Source organism: Motacilla alba, chromosome 4 (genome assembly GCF_015832195.1).
Source record: "Motacilla alba alba isolate MOTALB_02 chromosome 4, Motacilla_alba_V1.0_pri, whole genome shotgun sequence".
In the NCBI taxonomy this organism is placed as follows: domain Eukaryota; kingdom Metazoa; phylum Chordata; class Aves; order Passeriformes; family Motacillidae; genus Motacilla; species Motacilla alba.
Window position 1 is genome coordinate 26553988 of NC_052019.1, and position 23689 is coordinate 26577676.

The following is a 23689-nucleotide window of genomic DNA, read 5'->3' on the forward strand; positions in this document are numbered from 1 at the left end:
TGTACCCTTTTTTCTTCTTACAGGGTCAAGTTTGAAAGCTTTTTCTGTATATTTAGGAATGTCACCAAAACTTTTGAATGTTTTGGTGTAACGCATTTTCTTTTAGTCTTAAAGTAGAAATTTTAGGTTTCTTAGTTTCTGCAAGTCTGCACTTGGTTATTCTTCCAGTACTTTCTTCCATGATTCTGTAAGATACTGGATATTCATGAGAACCACAAACAAATTAAAGTTAATCAAACCTGGCCTTCAAGATTCATGATATCTTTAAACAAAACAAATAAAGAAATAAGTTGTTATTAAGCATAATGTTATTTTGTGCTTGCTAAAATATCCACAAATATACATAAAGATTAGTCAGCTTTCATGTGACGAATTAAAGCCACAGGATGAGCTTTAAAGTGATACCACATCCATAAAAATATTATGCTGAAACTGAAACAGCCAGAGCCTGGCTTTTGTCTTACTTTATGGTATAGAGAATTCTAAAAGAAATTTCCACAGGATATATTCCCTGATTTTAAATAACCATTCCTTATGCAGTGTGCCTTCCCTGGCTCTGTATTTTAGGGCCTCTAGCGCTAAAATATAGGGCCAGACATCTAGCCACCCACTTGCTGCTGTGGCTCCAGACCAGACCTTGAGCAATATCTAAGCTGAAATATTTTGTATACTTTGTTTTTATTTCCACAACTATTATATACTTATATTTAGACACACTTTTTGTAATAACTACTAGAAAAAAACTGATTAAAATTGCTTACATTCTTTACTGTCTACAAAAGCACAAGGTTCATTATGGATGTTTCTAAAGATGCTGTGATTCTTCTCAATATGTAGTCATATTGCCTGTAAACTTAAATTGATTTTTTTCTACAGGAAGATTATATTTTCAGTACTTTTCCATTCCTTTCTACTAACATTTTAACACCAAAAAAATTATATTTTTTATGTATTTGTATTGGCAATATCTGGAAGTCATTATGTTTTCTGAATCCCAAACCAAAGAGGATCTAGTACAAGCAGCAAATGTATTTTTGAATGCTACATATTAAGCCCCACCACTTTTTCCTGCCTGGTCTACGTGAGTTAGATCTCGGGTCCCTCGAGACAGCGCCCAGATCTTGCAAAGTGCCTTTCCCAAAGGAACACTGAGAGTTCCTGCCCAGAAATCTTTTAGCAGCTTACAGGAGAGAAACAATAAGCCATCTGTCATGCAAAGCCTGTGCTGTTACAGCCAAGGGGAGAACTGAATGAAAAGAATATGCGCACACAGAGCGAACTGTCAGTAATGTACTGTTTTCCTCCACCTTCCCTTCTCCTTCCCTCTGTGGGACCTACCTCAGCCATCTACGGAGCACAACTGTGGGAACCACCTGAGAGGAGACCATTCCCACCACCCGCTGTCCTGCCACCATTACTCCTGCAGCACTGTCCACCCTTCATCTGGAAATTACCTCATCCTTCATCAACACGTGTCTAGTTGTTAGAGGCTTGGGAACCCAGCAGTGATGCTCCATGGTTTTGCCAGGGAATAGCCTCATTTTATGAGTCTCGGGATAAAATAATCCAGTAGTACCTGCAGAGTTGGTACTCACTGCTTCTGCCCCATTTTTAGGTCTTCAAATATGCAAAAATCAAAGTGACACGCTAGTTTTGCACTTCAGAGAGCAACATGCCAGGCAAAGAACACACATGAGATTTTGTGGGGGGAAAAGTATCAATGGTCTCTTATTCACTCATCTTCCAAAAAACAGCCCCACCAAAACAAAGGCACAACTGTTCCCACAGGATAAAGGGAGCATTGATAGTGCTCCTAAAAACAAGCTAGTGCACTCTTGACATTCCTGTCTTGTTGAATCTTCACTAAACTGCTGCAACTGCTCGATTTCAATTTGTCATAATCACCAACAACTAAAATTGCCATAAGAGCAAAGGAAATGCATTCTTGGGAAATGCATGTCTCCATGCACAAGCAAAAGTACTTGATGAGGTATAAGAAGAACAGCAGGGCAAATACAAAGTAGAGATTCCAAGAAAATTATCTATTGTATCTGACTAATACTTTTTCAATAATATTACTTTTTTGGTCTTAACAAAAGACCACAGCACTGTGTCCAATGTTTAAGTTACTGATACACGCACAAAGGCAGCAGTGTCACAAGAAGTCACATGGGAGCAAGTACCAGACAGGACAAACCTTGCCCAGGCAAAGTTAGAAACACAAGTGAAAAAATATTTTAGCAATATTTTTTATTATATACTTTCCTGTAATTTTAACAGGGCTCTAAATATGAGGCCAAGGGGAGACACATGTGAGTGAATATCTGGGTGGTTACAGTTCTGCTAAAAAAAAATTTACTTCTTTTTCAAAGTTTTCAGTAAACCAAAATAAATAATTTCATTTATGAAGATGAAATATTTGTGATAAAATTTGCAAAGCATTTTGAACCAAAGTAATATTTAGTTGTAAAGATTATATAAATCCTTAGTTATATTTTATGATATTTTTAAGGTGATACAGAGGCTTCTAAAACTATGACCTGTCTTCCCCCAATAGAAATAATTTGCTGTGATAAACCCTTTTTTCCCAAAGCATATTAAATTTCTGCCTAGGTTCATTGAGGGATTCTGAACTAAAACATTTCACTCAACCCTTACTCTCTCAGTCTTGTTTAGACTGAGATTTGTTAATCTAAGGGAAGAGCACTGGTATAGTCTTGTTGTCTTATCAGCCAACATTGTACAGAAAAATGCATGTTGTTTTCCAAAAAAATAACTGTAACAAGCACTCAGGGAAAACACTATCACTATATGAAATATGAAGGGTGAAAAAAGAGAGATAGTTTTTTCCTAATCTACTGGAATGCTGCAAACTGAGATGTATAGGGCTGCTTTCCAAGTACTCAGAGCAAGAACACTGCCAAGTTTATCCCATGGAGCTGAAACACCCCAGCATGATAAATATGACAGTAATTTTGTTGTCTTTATTGAGAGGTCTGCCTGTGAGCTTATAGAAAAATTTGTATCGAGGTAAGGTTCATCCTGCCTGCAGTTCTTAAAACAAAATGAATTGGGGGTTTTTTTTACACTAACCTATGAGTAGTATAGTTCCAGTTTTAGCTTTCAGGGCCAGGCACAGTTTTCCACATAGTTACACTGAAGTTGCTCTGCATGAAAAATGTGAACAGACGGGAAGGATGTGTCCCTCTGAACAGATACAGTCCCAAAGAAGGGTCTAAAGAACAACAGAGCAATAAAACATTTTGAAAGAAAAAATTATTTCTAAAATATGGAATTGGAATCAATATTTAAAAATACAACAGCAAATTTCAACAAAGGTGAAAAATTGCAACTGATTTCAGACCCTGAGAGCTGATAATAACATTCCCCATAGAAACAGGTCATGGTCACAAGACAAACAGTGGTGACTCCTGAAGAGATGCATAATATGAAACATCAATATTTATTATTAATAAATAATGTTTAGTGATTTGCCTTTTTAAAATAAACTCCAGAATATGCCTCCAAGTGGCTCTTTTTATTTCACTTGTGCATCACCTTGTACTACCTATAATAGTTTGTACTTATAGCATTTCTTTTCAATGAATTAAAAAAAAAGGACAGATGTTTCTTATTTTGCTCTCTATGCATGACAACATAGAAATCTGGCACTGACTCATTCTTGAAGTAGATTTACCACATGTCCCAGTCACAGAACAGCAACACATAGTATAATGTTTCTGGAAAGAATCTTGCTGCAATAAAGTGGATCACAGTAAGTTTGCAATCTCTGAATTCTACCCAGAATATAAAACACCAGAAATTCCCATGATTAAGTATTTGAAATTGGAAACAATTCACAAGCCAGGGTGGAGGCGAAGAGGAGGGGGTGGAAGATAGTTGTACTTTACAGGAAAATGCATTCCTGCTCAAAAATCACTACAAATTGCTGACCACAACAAATTTTTACAATCACACAGAACATCTTTTGCAATCTGTGAAATATATCCAGTGAACTTACTATTTGGAGGAAATGTTAATAAATTCATAAATCAAAAGGACTAGCACTAGTATCCAATTTGATATGCTTTACTACACAGGTGAGAAGGCTTCCCTGAATTAATGCCACTTTAAACTAAACATTTTAGTTAAAAACCAACTAGAGGTTTCAAAAACTCTCAGTGATGAGGAATGTACTATAAAACTTGTTAGGTCACCTAGTTAACAGCCTGCTATATGCCATAGTGTGTGTGCCAAGGCTTGAGGGTTTTGTTTTTCAGGGAAGTGCTTATAATCTTCAGGTTCCTTTCATCCCCCACTTCAAAAGCTGAGCAGCTTGGTCAGAATCTTTCTGGACACACATACACCTTCAATCCCAGACTAAAATTTCTCTCACACCCATGACATCCTTGCCCTGAACTGAAACCCCCAGAGCATTCCCTGAATCCACATTCAAAAAGCCCCGTTAGTGCTTCTGGCCACACTGCCACTTTGGGAGCGCATGAGTAAATAAATAAAACAGAAGTGTCCCTTGTCACTTTTCCAGTTGTTGTTCTGTGCATTCAAAGACCACTTCTCCCAAGAGACAAGGAACTGAGGAGCACACCAGCCTGTCCAGGGCAGCATGTGTGCTGACAAAACAACATCTGCTCCCACCTTGCTTGACCAAATGACCCATCAAGGTACCCTGGAAAAGTCACCCTAAGCCTTGGCAACTCATTTTATCTCACTTTAAAGATAAAACTTGGGGATTCACAGCAGGGACAAGGACAGTGGAGTGACTTGTGCAGACAAGCTCAGGGAGCTGAGGGCAGTTTTCAACCTGTCCCTCTGTCCAATTAAGTGACCAAGTCAAGGCAGTGTGAAGTGTTCAGGATGGCACTGCCTAACTGAGGGGCGACTGGCTAACAGCTGGCAGTGACTAGCAGGATGCTGCCCCACCTGTAAGGCTTCAAGGAGATGCTTCTGGTTCTTTCTTCAGGAGAAAAATCTAGCAATTCAGGAAAGGGGCACTACCTCCTGTGGCTGCTCCAAGCACAGCTCTGCCCAAGAAGGAAGCTTCACCAGGTTTTACAGGCTACTGGGAAGTTTCACGTGGTGTGTCACTAAATAGAAACTTTCTTCTGAATGTGATTTTTGCCCTCAACCCATGTAGAGAAACAGAATAGTGACAGAGGGAGAGGAAGATAGTATTTTTACATGGTTCCTGGATAATGGATCGACCACAGGGAAGCTGCCAGGCATGTTTAACGTTCCCTTCTTTTTTACACATCTTCCCTTTTGTCTTTCCCATGTAGAGTGACAGCTTTTTAGTAATTTGTAATTATACATATCTATATATTCTGTAATTACATGTATTTTTAAATTTTGTTTTATATAAAGCTGTTTTGCATATTACAGCCAAAATCCACCAAGATACATATTAATAGAAGCACTTTAGACACACTTCAAATCCCCCAAACTTCCTACCACAAAAATAAAGGAAACCAGTGGTATCAACAACCACAACAAAGCTACAACAGGATGTAGGACGATATTTCCTAAAAGTCAACAGTCACCCTCAGGATCAGTGCAACACTTTGTCCTTTCCTCATCTGTGGCAGGCTCCAGAGGAGATGGTGAGAGCAAATGCATGTCCGTGGGGCTGTTCATTATCAAACATCTGGAATGCTAATGTGAACACCTTGCATTTATTCATGCTTTGCCTTTAAAGACTTTTGCCAGCATTAATAATAACGCTACTACTCATGGAGCTCTTGTAAGGATTAATCTGCTGTGATCATTAGAGTCTACTGCTCTTTACCACAGTCATGTGGTAAATACTTGCTGTACTCGCTGTACTCACCAAAACAAACAAGCAAAAAAACAAATCATGAAAAAGAAGCCAGCTTCAGTACATTAACATCTGCTTACGGAAATCCAGTGATTTTTTTTCTCTTTGTGCTCTGGTGATTATATGTAGCCACATACCACAGAGTCTTAAATACCACATCTGCTCTAGTCTTCATATGCCCATCATCACAACATCTGCCAATCTAGCATTTCTTCTCTTTCATGAGGGCACTTGCTGTGTAAGCTGATGTACCAAGCAGTACTGCTACTGGCAACCCTGTGAATACTTCTTTCCCCTGAGTATGGTTCACCCCATCCTCTGAGCCTCTTCCAGAGGGCTATGGAAAGACAGCAGCTTGCCTGTCACTTTGTTTTCTAATTGTAACAGAGAATCCAAGCTTTGGTCTGACAAGTCCATAAGGAAAGGCTAGCTTTTTCAAATCCTCAAGAGTTACTTGGTGTGCAGCACTGGTGCATAAAGAAACAGGCTGGGATTGGTCTCTAAATTAAAGTTCCCTGCCCTTCTCCCCATTACTGTCTCATCAACATTCCTCACTACACTCCACATATTCCTCCTCCTCACCCTTTTTTTGGCATAAAGACCATATCTCCTACTTCAGGGATGAAAAGTGATGGCTTTTACCTGAGAGTTAGTCCTTCACTTCAGTGCTTGGTAGGAGTCCCTCTTCATTTCCAGTCTCTTTATATTTTCCCAGCCCTTCCCCAATGCCCTCAGCCCCTTCCCCATTTTCTAAGAAATACAAGGCACAGAGAGACCACAGACAACATCATCCCTGGCTCTTCTGGAAATGAAGAAAAGCTCCTACTTCAGGCAGTTCCTAAATTTAGCTGGGATGAATCTGGGATTAGACCATCAAAGAAGGGAATAAAACCAAGGCGTCTCAAGTATTAGGCTGGAGTCTTAACACCATCCGCGACATCGTGCTGGGGATCACTGCTATTCAGCAGTCCAAATGTGCAACATTAAAAATGACACTGATATAGACCAGCACTGAAATCAAAGCAAGTAGAGATTAGACCTTTAAAAAGCACAGTATTTAGCATACATTATCACTTCCAATCTACTTTTTAGTTCTCTATTTTTTTTAATTTTTTTTTTTTTTTTTTAGGGAGAGCAACATTTGTATTAAGCCTGATGTTGTCAGTATAGTGCTGGAGCAATATCTAGCTTCCCATGTGCATATGCAGGAGAGGGCCACCCCCTTCCCCTCATGGTCCTGACCTGGCACCTTTACAAGGCAACTTCATGCACCAGGCTGCCATGGCATGCTGCAGTGCAAATGGACCCTGTGTTTTGCTCCGTGACGGTGTTTAATTGAGTCTGTGAGCAGTTGGACAGGTAGACAGCCCTCCATGAGTCATGGATGCTTGTGCTCAGGGAGCTATGCCTAATGGTGGTAATTGCATAACTCTGGAAAGAGCAGGGGAGCCAAGGCACACCCGTGGGTAAATGGTGCCTGATAGTACGCTTAATTATAGGTAACATGCTTGGCATGTTGTGTATGATCTCAGAAAGAGAGATGGCAAGACCTGCTACATAACCTAACCACTACCATGGAGAAGAATGTCTCCCTTCCTGTTGGAGGCAGTGAGCCTTTCACTGCTTTCCTTTGCAGGAATAGTCCACATTATTTACCACGCTCCTACTTCTTGCTGTCTCTTGCCATTATCTTTCATTATTTCCTGAGTCAGCCCATTTCCAGCAGCTAAGGGCTCCTTACAGACTCCACCTCCCACCTGCTTAGTGCTTTACTGAGCACACTGACTTGTACCCATCCTTCAAAACAGGGAGTGGAGGCGGCTGTGGAGAACCCTGACCTCCCCACAGTCACAGGAGTTTCCTGCTCCCCACAGCAGGTTTGAGGTGCTTATCCACTAGGCCATGGCCCAGGACAGGAGGCTTAACCCTGGCACCACAGACATTCAAATTCTTTCCCTCCTTCCACCGCCTGTGCCACTCATATCTACCCATCTAAGGCACCTTAAACTTGTTTGCTGATTTCTTTCTGCTCTCCTCTCTGTGTGACAGATATTCTGAAGGAAACGAATAGGAAATATAAAAGGATTGCTTTCCTTCTATTTTTTTTTCTTCCCACTGATGTTTACACATTTTGGTGGTGCCTGTTCTGGGCTCCATAAATTTTTGCAGCATCACTGGTGCAGGAAGTCCCAAACAGGACCCTGCATGCACAGTGCTAATCCCAAGTCACAGCCTTGTTCCCTGTTATTATCTGCTGAGCGCTGATGTGAGGTGCGTCACCACAGGAAGCTCTTCCAAAATTTTCTGTCTGGGAAGTGAGGAAACACCTCACGCATACAACAGGGAGTTCAGATGTGCATTTCTCCACACCAGAGTCAACAGATTCTGCTATTTGTTTATTCATTTTGTTTTTAACCCTGAGATGGCTTCTGTGCACTTTTGACCCGCTCTCACTTTGAGCAGCAATCATTTTTTCACAAAATGGAAGTACATACAGCATCAATGATGCATTTATGTAAGTATGAAATACCAGCAATTGCAGTGATTTATCTCCCCTTCTATGCATTCAGCACTGGAGATAAACAACAGTGAAAAGAAAGGAATGGCTCTGAAACTCAGAAAAGAGCCTCCTGTGTTCTGGTGACAGGTTCCTAAGCAAGCTGGGGCTGTCAGCCAGCTCCGGAGCAATGCAAATTTTCAGACTTGTAGCCATAGTCTTTTAGTGGAGCTCTTGGGGTGTTTTTTCAGGAATGTAACATTTTTATAAAGAGGTTAAAAAAAAAAAAGCACAATTTTTTTGGTAAAAGGCATAAAAACTCTAGATGAGAAAGTATTTGAGTGAAGCCTAAACTTTTGTACAACACTGCAGAAATACCTTGGTTCTATGATTTGGGACCACCCCATTGCTCTCTGACAGAGTTCTTTGGAAGTGATGTCTGTGTCACCCCATCACATTTGCTCATTACTCATTGCTATTTCGTGGTTGTTGGCACAAGATTCGCTGAGAGGTGCCTGGTTTCCAAAAGAAGGGCTTGATGTACCCTGGTGGAACACATCACTGGCTGCCAGGCTGGAGGCAGCAACACAAAAAAGGGTCTGGGGGGCTCCAGGGATGGTAACAGCTTGTTAATGGACTAAATGAGAGCTTGATTTTCCCAGAAGTCCTGATATCTAAAAGATAACACTTAAAGCTGTGAATCAAATTAAAACAATGTTTTCTCCCAAAAAAAAATTGCTAAGAGAAAAAAAAAATACCCATAATCCAGAACAAGTCAGAGACATCAAAAGATCCAAAGTAAAGCTTAAAAAAAAATGAAAAACCACTGCATAATTTAGACCAATTAGTCTCTTTGCATTTTTATTCTGCAGCCCAAAACAAGGTCCTGGCTGCCTAACAAGAAATAGATATTTTGCTTCTGAAATTCATCATCCTATCAGAATTTAATAGCGACTCAAATTTTATAAATCAAACAAAGGCATATTTGGGTAAAAATTATCTGACAATCTTCTACGTCACTGGGATATGACTGTTCATTCCAAGGGACAAAAAGTGATACCAAAAAAACCTCCTGCATGATGTTTTAAAACAAGACAGTAAGAAGCAAACTTGTGAGCATCTGCTCTGGACTGACACCAAAGAAGCAGCAGCAGCTAAATGAAATATTTATTAAATGTGGTTCAAAAATTTATTTCAGAACTCAACAGGAAAAGGTTATTCATCCCTTTTGCTCTTGCAAATTTTTCACCTAAAACGGCCAAAGTTTTTGCAGATGAAGAAATAAGAAATATTTTTAATCTGAACTGAATGAGAAGAAAGATGTTGTCATTCTTGCCCATCATTTAGGTTTCAGATGAAAGTCACATTCCTCACACAAGAGAGTGTTTTCTTTTCTTTGTAAAGAAGAGATGGTAATTCCTCATGGCAGTTATGTGCTTGCAGTGCACCATATCAACCAAAGATCTGCTGGAGATCGTCTTTTCCAGGGAAACACAGATCTCAGGTACTCAAAGAGAAATTTCCACTAAAGTTGGTGGCATCTTTACAGCCAAAATATTTATGCTTCAGTCAAATGCTTCAGCCTTTGGACAGATGAATAAATAAACAGCACTTCTGAATATGAGATGAACATTCACTATTTTCTAAAAGAAAAAAATCCACACAAATAACATGCTTTTACAAAGTAAGCAAACCCTTAAACTAGAAACCTCGAAAATATATTTATCAAAGAAGAGTGTGTGTGAAAATACATTTTCTAGAAAAACACATCTCTTAGCAGCAGACCAGTTCCTCCTAAAATGTAGCCCAGACTACATTAATCTATGCTTGGAAGTGCCGCTCTGATTCAGGACTTCACAAAACAAAGGGGCTTCCACTGTTGGGAAGAGAAGTTCCTGAGAGGGAGCTCCAGCAAACTGATGCAAGATTTCTGCCATCCTCCTGTGTCCCCAGTTTGCTGGGAGGTGCAGACAGCAGCCTGTGCTTTATTCTGATAAACACCTTAGAGACTCATTTCCCAGTATTGAACTTATAGGGATTGCTATTTAATTAAATCCCATTCATTTAGATATTAAAAGCCACTGCAGCTGCTCTTCAACTTCACAGGGGTATCTGAAATTTCCATGTAAAACGTTTTGTCTCCAAAGCCATGGAATTCCCATTATGAGTTATCCAATGCCAGAGTCAGTCTAAACGGAAACTGTAACTATCAAATGCAGTTGAAAAAAAAAAAGATAAAAGGAAAATGTTTTCTGCTGATGCTCTTTCCAGGATCCTCAAAAAGAATGAATGAAATTCATGGGCTTCTGGCACTTGCAGCAGGTCTAACCTGAAACCAATGTGCTTATTAAAGCCTTGCCAGGAATATTTTCAGGTTTTGACTGTTTCATCTGAAAAAAAATGCTGAATTCTCCCGGACATTGACTCCAATGCTTTACCATTTCTACATGCTGTGAATGCATACATTATATTCTGACCCAGGGCTGCAAAATGACATATGGAAGCTCTTAACTTCCCAAGCTCTAAAGTAGATGAACATAGCTTATGCTTCTGCAAAATTCCTTTAAATGACACATTTTAACATTTTTGTGTTTCTGAACAAAAACCAAAACACACTGAGCAAAAATTGGGTTATTAACTGGAGTCATTAAAATGCCAGGCATAATACACCTCAAAGGGGAAAAAGAAACAATCTGGAATTGCAACACTGACATTAATTTGTTTTGAGCCTTTGTAATTTCCAGCATTGCCCAAGAATAAATCTGCAAAGAAATTATAAGAAGTTTCCCTTTTAGATAAAATGTAACACATAACTCCTTCAGGAAGAACAAAATCTTCTCTGAAGAGTTGAGGGCAGTACAGATAGAAGTCGAGTGGCTGCATTCTGTAGGGGGATTGGTGCTGTCTTAGGTGGGCAGGAAGGTGCCTGGCAAGCATCCTGTATCCTGGGGAAGGGGAGGGCAGGGAAGAATGACCAGGCTCCCTGCTGCTTCCCTGTCCCCCCAAGATGGACACCAACGTTGGCACTCAGCCCGTGACTTCACAGCTTTGTCACAGAATTTATATCCAGGACCTATTTCCCTCCTCCCCAAAGAGAAAGTTTTTCCTCAGCATTTAACCTGGATTTTATTGGCTGAAAATAAAGTAATTCATTTATATCCTTTCTGCAGATGCCAAGGAGAACAGAGTAGCCCCAGTAACATTTATGCATTCTTTAAGACTGCAGCCTTGTCCTGTACCGCTGCCCTTTTTAGTACAACAGTAGGTTTAATTCTTCCTTCTCTTCAATGATCACAGGCCTCAGAAACACAACCTCTCCCACTACTGCCCTCTGGTCTAGCTCCACTTTCTCCTGACCCTCTGGAGATGCATTATCTGCCATACTCCAGCTGAGGCACTATCCATGTAGAGCTGGACAGAAGGATTGCTTCACATTTCTTGCAGACTATGTGCCTGTTTATAAAGGAAGTTTGCTTTTTTGGGGGGGCAGTGCCACTCTACTGATTCACAGGCAGCTTGTGACCTCCTCCAGAGCCCCACTCTTTGGGTGCACCACCTCTCACACAGCCACCCCTCACCCCACATCTGAGCGTGCTTCTACTGACTGCTGCCATGGGCAATTCTGTCCTCATAATGATCACAATAAATGAAAGAGTCTTGAGGTACCCCTAAAAATATACTCAACAGCGCTTCATTGAATTATTTTTTTTTTAAAGACATAATTGTCAGCAGATGGCAGCCCTGCAGATGGCATGGGCATGGTTCAGAGCCCATGCCACCAAGGTGTCCATCTTCTCTGTCTGCTTTTTAGGGAGGGAGGAATGTTGACCCAGAGATGATTTTCCGGGTGAGCTGCTGCAGAGCAGAGGACAATTCTGGGACATAGCTTTGCAGAGTGGCTCACCAGCTCACACATCTTCTCCCCTGATTCCAGGGGGAAACTGGGCTCAGCATGCCTGCAGCAAGGCTACCCAAGCAGAAGTCCATTTCTAGCATCACCACCTTTGCAAACAGTCTTTCCTCTGTAGTTGTCTCTGCTCATCTGGAATCAATCTAAGGCCGTGATGAAATACTTGCCCTCCACACGGGGAGGTGGGAATTTTGCTTGGGGGTCCTTGCACACACACAGACACACAAACAGACACACACACAGACACACACCCACCCCCCTCCGCCGTGGGAGTCACTGGCTGGGGTCAGGCTCCCAGCTGACCCCAGGACCATGGTGCAGAGAGGGCAGCAGCACAACCCCCTCCACAGATTTGCCATCCTTTCCAGCCTTACAGGCATGATAAGATTTGGGGAGCAGTAAGCCTCCTTTCTTCAAGTGGTGTTGCTCAAACAAACACCACACAAGATGGGACTTTCTGTTCTTATTTGCTACATCCTTTCACAGTATATGGGAGATGCTTGAGCAGTGAATCTAATTCAATCATGTATTTGTTTATCATACACTCCAGAAGGAGCCTAGGCTCCTAAATAAACATGCATTGGTCTAACTGGGGCTGTTTTTCCAAAATGCCTCTATATCTTTTCTTTCTCTGTGATCTGTGCAAAAAGGCATGTTTATAAACAAATTGCTAGATCTATTTATACTATAGCTCAAGACATGTAGACAGTAGCATCTCAGAGACTTTTGATGGAGGCGGTAAATGGGGCTGGAAGTTGATCTGACAGGAAATAAAAGCTAAAATTGTTTCTCTAAAAACCAGCAGATAACATTAACAAGCTGGAATGAATAAGAGCAAGGAATCCACATCAAGCCATTGGATGCAGCAATCTATGTGCTAAAAAATCCTCTGTCAACTGAAAGAGATTCACATTTATAGAAGAAAAACAACAGCATATTTCAATCATACAAGAACAGAAGTAGAGCAGAGCTACCAAAATCCCCAGCAGGATCTCATGTTTAGCAAGAGAAAATTTCATGGTGAGCAACATACAAAATAATAAAATAAAAGCCAAGACTAATAAATTACTTGAATCCATAGACATATTTTCTGGATGACTGGTTGGGAAGGTCAGCATGATCTCCATAGTTTGTTCTAGAAGAAATCTTGATTAGATCCGTTCATACAGATCTTTATCACACATGTGAACTTCAAGTTTTACCATGACTCTAAAAGTAAATAGCAGATGCAGGATGGAAATCATCCAAATTAAAGATGGAAACAAATACTCTTGCAGCAGTACAGTTGTTACAGTACAGCCTCTGGAGGGGTACAGCTACATGGAAAAACAAAAAATAGAACGCAAATGTAGCAACTTTTTTTATCCTGGTAATGTAAGTGTCAGATAAACAGCTCCTAACAAGTTCATGCAACCAGGACAACTGGGGGAGGGAAAGCCTGCAGCACCTGGATGAATAGTATTAGACATAATGAGAAGGAAAAAACAGCCATAAAATGTTAGCATGCTGCAGCTCCTGAGCTGCCTGAGCACACAACCCGTTTACAGCCCGAGCAGCTCTGGCGGAGCCTCTGGAGGAAGCAGTGCTCAGCAGACGGCTTTGCAACGCCAGCTCCAGGAAGTCATCAATCAGCCTGGGGAGAGTTAGGCTGAGATTCTGCCCAGATGAGAGGTTATCAGCAAAAATAATGCTCCTGCCGACAAAAATGGAACCAAAATAGAAGTTTGAATACCTAATCAAACCGCAACCTTGTTGTGCTCAGCAGGGAATCTCAGCACCCTGTGCAAGCTGGATGTCCCTGACCTCCTTCCACAGGCCCTGTGGAGACATAACAGTGCTGGTAGTAGCATTTCAGCATGTCAAGAAGACACACCAGAAAGAAACAAGTGAGCTCTTACATGAGGTAGGCAGTTTGACTGGAAATTAAGTGGCTTGCACCCAAGTAATAAGCAAAGACAGCCCCACGGGGTCAGAGTGAGGATCCTGCTCTGGCCCCACAGGAGGTGTCTGGGAATGAGCAAGAGAGCAGAACACCTGCAGAGAGATGCTTTCCTGCTTCCTTCTCCACATCACCTGCGAATGAAGAACCTTGACCAAAGATTCCCATCCTCCTCAATAAAAAACCTGTGCAATTGAACTGTCAATTCAAAGAAATGAAGGCACTGGAAGTAATACTACTCTCAGTGAGGGAGTACACATCTGGATATAGGGGAGCAAATAAAATAATAGGCAGCTGAGCTGTGAAGTAAAAAAGTGTGAACCCCTTCAGTCCACCTCAAACCACAGGGGAGTTATAAAGCATATAGATAATGGGGCTCCAAGCTCCTGCTGCCTGCAGCATCTGACAGCCAGGAATGTTGGCAAGAAAATGGAAGATTTTATTTTCTGGCATAATCACAGTGCCCGGATCAGGATTTTAAAGTCAAATACAGTTTCATATGACAAGGTCAATATTTTCCCCAGCCATGAGTGTCGCATTCATTGTTTTCATGCATGTCAAGTCCAGGGATTAACTGTGGGGATCATACCTAACTGGCAGCAACTACTAAGATGTTGTGGGGTTCCCAGCTAGAAAGCGTCCTCAGAATGGCTAGCTGCCATCTAACAAATCTATGGTTTGAAAAACAGCCCTCTGTGGGGTTGAGGTAAGGGGAATATTTTTCCTTTTGACACCATCAACTGTTACATGCACAAACTGACAACCTTTGGAGTCATAAAACTATACATGGAAATCTGTACTTCAGCAAATAAACCTGTAAAAGATGTGCATTTACAACAACAAAAAAGAAGTCTGCATCAAATTTCTATTAATTTAGAACAATTAAAAACATAAAAAAATCCATTAGCATTTACTATTGACCAAATCTTTATAAAAGAGATGTTTCTTGTTGTCATGTATGTCATATTCTTCAGGAATGTTGCCATATAGCGGAATTTTATTTTTCATATATTCTTACTACAGGTTTATTTACTAAACAAGGAGAGGACTAATAAGTTTCCATGTGGAAAAAATATGTAGCTCCTCTGATGACGAAGACTGCTTTCTACTTCCATAGTCTGCAAGATGAATGATAAAACACTTTATTTTCAAAATAACAATAGTAGCTCAAGTTAGCCCCTTTGCTGGTCCTAGCAAATAATAAAAATACTTTACAGTGACTTTTATACCCATACCATCCCTTAAGAGCTAAGTATATTCTAGCTGTGATGAATCAGAACAAAAAATGAGCAGTTCTGTTGGAAATCTATCTTCAGAGGATGAGCACAGGTGCTGCACATCTGGATATGCACCTAGTGGTAAATATTTGAAAGTGCTCAGGAAAATAAGGGAAGCTGAGATCTTAAACAGGAAAAGAAATTATAAAAGAGGTCAGCAAGGGGTTTAGCAAGGAATCCTGCTTGCAATGTGAATATGAAAACACCACTAAAAAAAATCCACACTGAGAAATGGAAATTCATCAAACTTATTCCACTGAAAGGAAGTTAGACGTCTATGCCATCCCAGGAAGCAGAAGGCTCTGTGGCTTCAAGTCACAGTGTCTCTTTAGATGTTTTTCTAATTCTTACCTCTGTTTCAGTGTTCTCACCACTTCTACTTGTACTATGATGTATGATATCATCTGCAAGGTCATTGACCAGACATTATGGACCAATTTCCTTACAAGCTGAGTTCAGATCAGTTGCAGATGACTAGTTTGTTTGTGCCAATGATGCTGAGCATTTGAAATTGTTTTATCATGCAGACAATATCTTCATTTCTTGGGAAGGAAAAACTTCATCTACTCCTTTTCATCAGAAATCAGGAATGTATTAGAATATTTTTGTCAATATAAACATTGTAAATTTGTACATCTATGAAAATTTCAATACACTATAGCATTTCTAGGCCATTTATGGACCTTGACAACTTTGCAAAAATATTAATGTTAACTTTAACATATAATCCCAGAGAGAGATCATAAAATCATCTCTCTGTTTTAGTAATAGTTTAATAAAATATCAATTTTTTTTCACTGCTGATCAGCTGTTTTCAATGCTAAGAGGTTACCCAGCTGATTCTTACACCACCACTATAGCAAGGCTGGAAGATTCTCTGTTTTCTCTTCTTAGATCTGAGCTGCATGTTGTGTGTCTTCTGTAGGAAACCTGTTCCCAGAAAAATGCTGTTCAAGCATACATTTTCTTTCCAATATCCTCATAGTGCTTGGAATTCTTTGTCTCCTTATCTGTTGCCTATTTTCATATTGTGGAGTTCCACTGGATGCCACAATCTTTAGTGTTTTTAATAGGGACTGTTATCTGTTATACTCTTAACTTGATTGCTCAATATAAATCTTTTCAGATTTACTGTGTTTCAGACTAGATTTTAACAGCAATACTGGAACTGTTTTCACCTCAGGCAGACTATTTAACTATTCTGCATAGAAAATCTCACCTTCTTTCTATTTTTTCTTTTTTCTTTTTATTTTTCTTTTTTTTTGTGTGAAAAGAAAAAAGATATTTCTACTATAAGTACATAGCACAGATTTGCCCTTATCCAGAACACTATTTCTTAAAATGAGTCATCCATGAAAACAGATAGGTTTAAATTACAGAGAAAATGCTCTGCAAACTAATCAGTGTTGCACAAGCAGAAATAGCTCAGGAGACCTGGAGAGACTCCAGTTCCACAGCATTCACCCATTCCCCCAGTCCTCAGCCGTTCAGTTTCCTCTCATCCTCCTTTCTTTTGGGAAATTGTTACATTTTGGTTTAATGCAAAAATAAAAATCTGTCCAGAAATTGATGTGTTAATAGGGAGTAAGAAACAAGAGAAACAAGCCATTCTTTAATGATTTCCAGTAGATTTCCACATTGTAGAGGCTGTACTAAATTTTTTCTTGTAGTTCCTATCATGAATTTTGTTACACACATAAATTTGGGACAACATATTTAAGTAACAGATAACCACAGAGCATATCATCCAATGCATTCCCATGCCTGTTCATGGCAGAAAAAAAAAGAGTTGACAACAGCACAGTGTTTCTGCCTGTCGTTTTCATGAGCTGAATCCAAACCCAACCATTTTCTGTTCCATCTGGGGCCATAAAACTCAGAGCCTGTCCTGGAAGTACAGGCATTTTACACACAAAAGGAAACTTCTTCAGCAATTGTAGAAGAGCCTGGATTACTCTGCAGCACATAAGGTTTAGGCTGTTCATTTTTCAAAACCTTTTCTGCCATGAAACATTGCAACATGGACTTACTTATTCCAAGCACAGATTTCCGTCTGTGTCCTGTTTGCAGAGGTCTGCTCTGGGGACAGGAGATGAGGCAGAGCTAAACTCCTGCCCCTTCTCTCCTCACCAGCCAATGCAGCCAGCCAGGGCCACAGGGGACAGCTCATCTCAGCCACCACCCAGGCCCAATACTTTATTTCAGGCTGAGTATAATTATTTGGAGAAGTGGTTTTCATAAAACAGGGTAGTCCTGTGACTTCAGAAATATTTGCAGGGAAAGCTCTGTGCTGTGTGTACTTCTTGTAGAATGGTGAATCCTGAATCACATTTGTCATGAGTCAACATCAGTAACACTGCTGATGGCCTGAAGATTGTGCTGGAGTGAGTGCTACCTTGGGCATGTCCTCATCCACCTGTCCCTGAAAAGTTTCTTCTGGCTACCATTTAATCATAGAATCATAGAATGGTTTGGGTTGGAAGGAACCTGAAAGATCATCTAGTTCCAAACCCTCTGCTGTGGGGAGGGACACCTTTCACTAGACCAAGTTAATCAGAAGTTCAACCTGGTCTTGAAGACCTCCATGGATAGGGAGTCCACAACCTCTCTAGGCAACCTCTTCCAGTGTCTCACCACACTCACAGTAAAGAATTTATTTCTAATTTCTAATCTAAGCCTATCCCCCTTCAGCTTACGGCCATTCCCCTTTGTAATATCATTATATGCCTTTGTGAAAAGCTCCTCTACAGCCTGGTTGCAATCCCTCTTAATTACTAGAAGGTGTTATAAGGTCTTACTGGAGCCTTCTCATCTCCTGGCTGAAAAGCCCTCATTCTCTCAGCCTGTCTTTATAGAGGTGGTGCCCAGTGTAGTGGCCCTCCTCTGGACTCATTCCAACTACAGGCCAAAGGCTTCCTTGTGCTGGAGCCCCAGATCTGCATGCATTGCCCCAGGCAGGGTCTCACAAGCACAGAGTAGAGGGGCAGAATTGCCTCCCTCAACCTGTTGGTTTCCCTAGCCCTCTCCTTACACACAGGTCTCAGGCCAGGGGTACCTGAAGTGCACTTCTGGGAAGGGTAAGACAGAAAACACGGGGAAAGCTAGGATGACAATAAAAAGCAGATCAGATGGTGACTTCTCTCCTGACCTTTCTAGGTCAGATGGAAGCCCTGTGTTGTACTGTGTTGCCAGTAGAGGCTGGCAGAACTGTAGAGGATCTAATCTTCTGAGGCTTTTCTTGCCTTCCTCTCCTAGTAACATTAAAGTAGATCTAACTCAACATCTCCTCCCTTCTTCCCCTCCCCTCTGTGACTGTGTTTGGCAGCACAGAGGTGTTCAGTACAGTCCTGTCTTGCAATCCATTATGAAGGATTGCTCTGCTGCAGGTGGGCACGGAGAGCAACACAACAACACTTCCAAACTTCAGCTTTCACAGATGGATGTCTGTGTGTCTTTCAGACACCTTCATGAGTGTCTAGCATTTCAAAATGCTGAAAGCATCTGGTCTTGGCATTCAGATTTTGTGGGAATTTTGCAGAAGGATGTAAATAGTAACAATATGAAATACACAGGTAGGTTTGGGTGGATATTTTTAACATCTTCAAGATAAACCTGATTAATATTTTTCAAGTATTTTAATGAATCAAGTACACATTAAAATAATATTTTGTCTATCTTGCTTTGTTCAACTCATAAAATTACCACCAAAAGTGCAATATTTTATTTCAACAGAATTAGAGGACACGCAGGAAGAAAATCTGTAAACATTTTTATGTCAGATTAAGTCCATTACCTGTCAGACATCTGCGATTGCATTTCTGTTCTCCTAACACAGTTTGTTAACACCTACACAAATTCACAAAATTTCTCCATGCCATTGAATACTGATTCATTGTTTACATCTACCACCTCTTCTTCTCTCCTTTTCTCCTGCCCTCTACCTGTCTCCAAAGAGGTTTGACCAAAAAACTGCACCCAGCTTGACTACTGTCAGCTCTTTCAGGCATTTGGGTGCCTATGTGCAGAGGCTGAGGACAGACACCCACCCCAGCTTTGAAATCAGACTGTAGACCAATGCTTGCAGTTTCCAGTGCAAACATATTACTTCTGTTCTTCTTTCCCATTATTATTTTTCCTTTCCTCTTTCCATGCTCTCACACTCATGGTTGAGGGAGGTATAAACAGAGTCTCACCATAGCCCAAAATACATAGCAGCACTTTTGGGAAGTTTGACAAACTGCAGTACATGTTTAGATTTCCTGGCTCAGAGACAATGCAGAGAAGAGAGTTCTGGCAAGCTTCCTGGAGATGGGATGAAATTGCTCTGCTCTGCAATATACAGTATGGGTTACAGGCACTTTGAACATTTACAGAGCACCAGTTCATGAGGAACAAACCGTTTTTTAATCTTTGGATTGTAATTAAATGCAACTTAGTAGATTTTCTGCATATGAGAAAGCAGACTGGAAAGAAATCAGATTGCTGCAAGCTAAAAAGAAATCATACATGACAGTGCACAGAATGTAAGTATGGCACAGAATGTAAGTATGGCACAGTTCCTTTCAAAGTGCCTCTCAAATTTTGTCATCTCTTCCTCCACTGACTTCTCTAGGAAATATGTATCCCTTCATCACTTCCTTATCTGTATGACTACTCATTTCCTGCACACATGGCATTTGGGACAATTCACAAAATTTCACCAGATCCATGGAGCCTGGGGAAAACAGATTGGAATTTGTGGGTGATATTTGTGCACATTGCTATAAAAAAAAAAAAGATCTGATCTAACTTCACAGCCATACAAATAACCTGGTTTGTATTTCCAATCTTGGTAACAGATACCTAAATATATTTGAACCTTTCCTGGCTTGGTTGGTTCTTAGCTTGCCTTCTCTACAGTGTACTCTCTTTAGAGCATCAATGGCTTCCTCGCCCACAGCTTTTTCCAAACTCCTTCTCCTCCATTACTGAACTGCCTTCTCTCCCCCTTCAGTGCCCACAAATCCCCTGACAGGCAAATTCTATTATCCCCAAATCTCTGGATCAGCTCCTTGCATTCCCCCATGTTGCTGTCCCCAAGGCAAGAAGCAGTTGAAAATGATGCAAAGAAATTCCAAATTCTTCCCATCTTTTTAAATTGGACTTTTCATTTCAAAACTTGGATAATTTTTTCTGCAGTGAATATATACTTGTTGAAAGCATCATTATTTATAATGCACTTTAACTCCAGTGATCAGCTTTAGTCTTCATCAATTTGCATTTTTATTAGGGTCATTCAACAGACCCAGATTTTTAGAACCAGGAAGATAATGTTTTCTGAAAAGCTGAACAAGAAGTACAAGAGGTCAAGCACACTGAAACTGATCTTTCAAATTCAAAGAAGCTCTCATGCAAAAGCAATCCTTTCGTGCTTTCTTAAAAAAAATAAAAATAAAAGCAGATCACAGAAACTTTAAATGAAGCTGGGGAAACACTTCATAAAGATATTTTTATCTCACTGCACTTATCAATAGTTTGTATAGAAACACAATGCACAAAACACACTCCTGCCCCTAAGGCACTCAGCTCCCCCTTTCCCTGTGGGGAGATTGCTTAGAAGCACACATGATTCAGTCTTGGAATATCAGTATAACAATCATAATCACATAAAAATATTCTGGCTGGTCTTTGCTTTTTTGGCTCATGGTCAAAAAACCCCAACCATAAACTGCTTCAAGAATACTGAAGGGGTTTTTTTTCCCCTGCCATGAAAAATCACATCTATTTTTCCTAACAAAAATGACAAAAAGCATTGGTAATGGATAGAATCCTAAGAAAAAAACCAAAGCTGTTTCAGATACACCTCAGCTAACAAAAAGACAGCCTCAAAACCAAGGTCCACCATACTGCAGTTGCACTGAGATTGTTATTATTTAAAGGCAATCTTTCTCAGTATAAGAAACCTTCAAGGGAATAATGAGGCAATTCAAATGTATGTAAGAAGAAAAGCAGGACATACAGAACTTGAGACAGCTTACTGCATTGTTCTCAAGTGATCTGTTCAAGCAGGCATGTTTTAACTCACGTCACAGGCACTTTTAAGTGATCTTGCAGCAATCTGCCAGATTGCATTATCTGTACAAATATAAGTAGACAAATATTTTAATTCATAAAGTCACAGCATTGGTTAGGTTTATGAAGGATGTGCAAATAAAATTCACAGAGAAAAAAAAGTCAAGCTCTTCTTAAATGCAACAACAACAACAACAAAAAAAAGAGAGGACCTTTAGGGAATAAGTTTTAGGAAGCAGTAATTACATCTGAGAGAGGCAAGGTTATCTGGGATTTATAAATTTTTCCAAATATTTATGCCAGGTGCTAAAAAGCAGCATTGCCCTTGCTTAAAACTATTTGGACAAGCAGACTTACAGCTTTCCTCTCTGTGTAAACAGTAAAGCAGCATTCTAAACAGATTAATAGCAGTATCAGTTCAAGTCAAATATTTGTGTAAGCTAGATGAGTGGAAAAGGTAGTCTATGGGGAATATTTTAACCACAAATTCTAAAAGGTACAGAAATGTCCTGCCTGCATGCAAACAGCCCACCTTGGCCAAATAATTCTGTTTAAAATTAAAAGGTTTCATGACCTAATCTATTACTTCTGGTGACCTAAGAAAGATTTTTTTTCTCCCTTTCAGCACTATCAGAGATATTTATGTTTGGGCTAACCATCACAGCAGAGAGGTACCAGCACAGGAGCCTTCAAAAACGAGATTCAATGACCATGCTCCAGACTGAGAAGGGGTCACTGATTCTTCTGTTGATTGGGTTTAATCTAACTGTTGGTTTATGCTGCAGTTATGAATGAATAACTAATGCTCAAATCCTCACCTCTGCACCCAGACAGAAGGGAAAGCAGTGGAGGGGGGATGGGGACCCCACTGCTATGCCATGTCACAGCACAGGAGAGCCCCCAGGCCTCAGGGCAAGCTGCCTGGACACAAGCTGTTCCCATACAAAGTTATTGCTGCAGTTTTTTGAGCAGTAAGGGTCTCATCCTACTGTCAGTCTGTAACAGAGGAGAATCTGGAATAACTCCTGTACAGCTCCTATAGCTCCTATAGTCCACAAAACCTATTGGAGAAACACAGATTTTATGGTGGTGCTCTGAGTCAGACAAAATTGACAGACACTAAACCAGGTCGAATTTATGAAGACTGAAAAAGCTGAAATGATGCTTGTCTCTCTCTTTTACCCATCATCAATGGGTTTGGAGAAAAACTTAGACATCCCCTTGCATATGAATTGCTTCTTAATTTCTGTCTAAATGTTTTTAATTTTTGAATTCAAGTATGAATTAATTTCAAGCAATGAACAGCTATGGAATTAGAGCAGCACATCACAGTGGCTGATCTATTTTATAGCTTGAACCTGATGGGTCATATTTCACCATTGTTTTCAACATCTGCAGTTTTCTCTTGTATTGTGGAAGACAGAAGTAAAGGTCTTGCAGGAGATTTAAGGGGCACAGCTGTACTGCCTCAAGAGCTGGAGGGAAAGCTCTCCCTGAGAGCAAGCAGGGCGAGGAAGCCTGACACAGCTACATGAATTCACTGCTGGTTTGTTAAACCAGGCACTGGTCTTCTTCTGCGTGTGAAGCCAAACAGCAATGGTAAATTGACCCACATCATAGACAGCCTGGTGGGAGCAGTCAATGAAAGGGGAAATCCCCTTCCCCTAAAGTCCAGTCTCTCAACACCAGCACCTATTGGGCTCTGGGGAGGCTGCAAGTCCAGCAAAGCCACCGCCTCCAGGACTTGCCCATTTCTGCACCACAGCGCACGGCAGTACAGCCCTAAATCTGTTCTTTTGGGAACCTCAAGCACTTTGAAAGAGCAGAAGACGAAGAGGCACTGCTGGGTGCATCAGCAGCAAAAAAGGGGTACACTTCGAGGCAGACAGCTCCAGTGAAAGTAAGCAGGGAGCTTTGTAAGTCAGTGGTTAGTGACTTTTTCTGCTTGGCACAGTAAGGGGCATTTGTGTGGCCCAAGCACTATGTGGGAGGTGATGCACCTGGTGTGCAGCTCTACCGGGTCATCATCTCCTCTCCAGCCTCCATGTGTGGTCTGAATTTGCCTCTGTGTTAAGCTGGAGATCCAAACCATGACAGCAGAGACCTATTAATACAGGAGAAAAGGAAACGAAATAATTTGTGTACAAGAGCTGCAAACAAACAAACAAGCAAAGGTTTCTGC

At 40.6% G+C, this 23689-nt stretch overlaps 1 protein-coding gene across 4 annotated transcripts in view; it reads right to left on the minus strand.

The window, feature by feature from the left end:
• LNX1 (ligand of numb-protein X 1) overlaps positions 1-6568 on the minus strand; it is a 123760-nt gene extending 117192 nt beyond the window's left edge. Inside the window, exon 1 of one of the 4 annotated variants that reach the window (XM_038135728.1) lies at positions 6476-6568. The gene's annotated coding sequence lies outside the window, so the exon portion shown is untranslated. Of the gene's footprint in view, positions 1-1338; positions 1415-1454; positions 1598-6475 lie in introns of those variants that run through there. The other 3 variants (XM_038135729.1, XM_038135727.1, XM_038135731.1) reach the window with 3 other exon arrangements.
• Positions 6569-23689: the final 17121 nt, after the last annotated feature.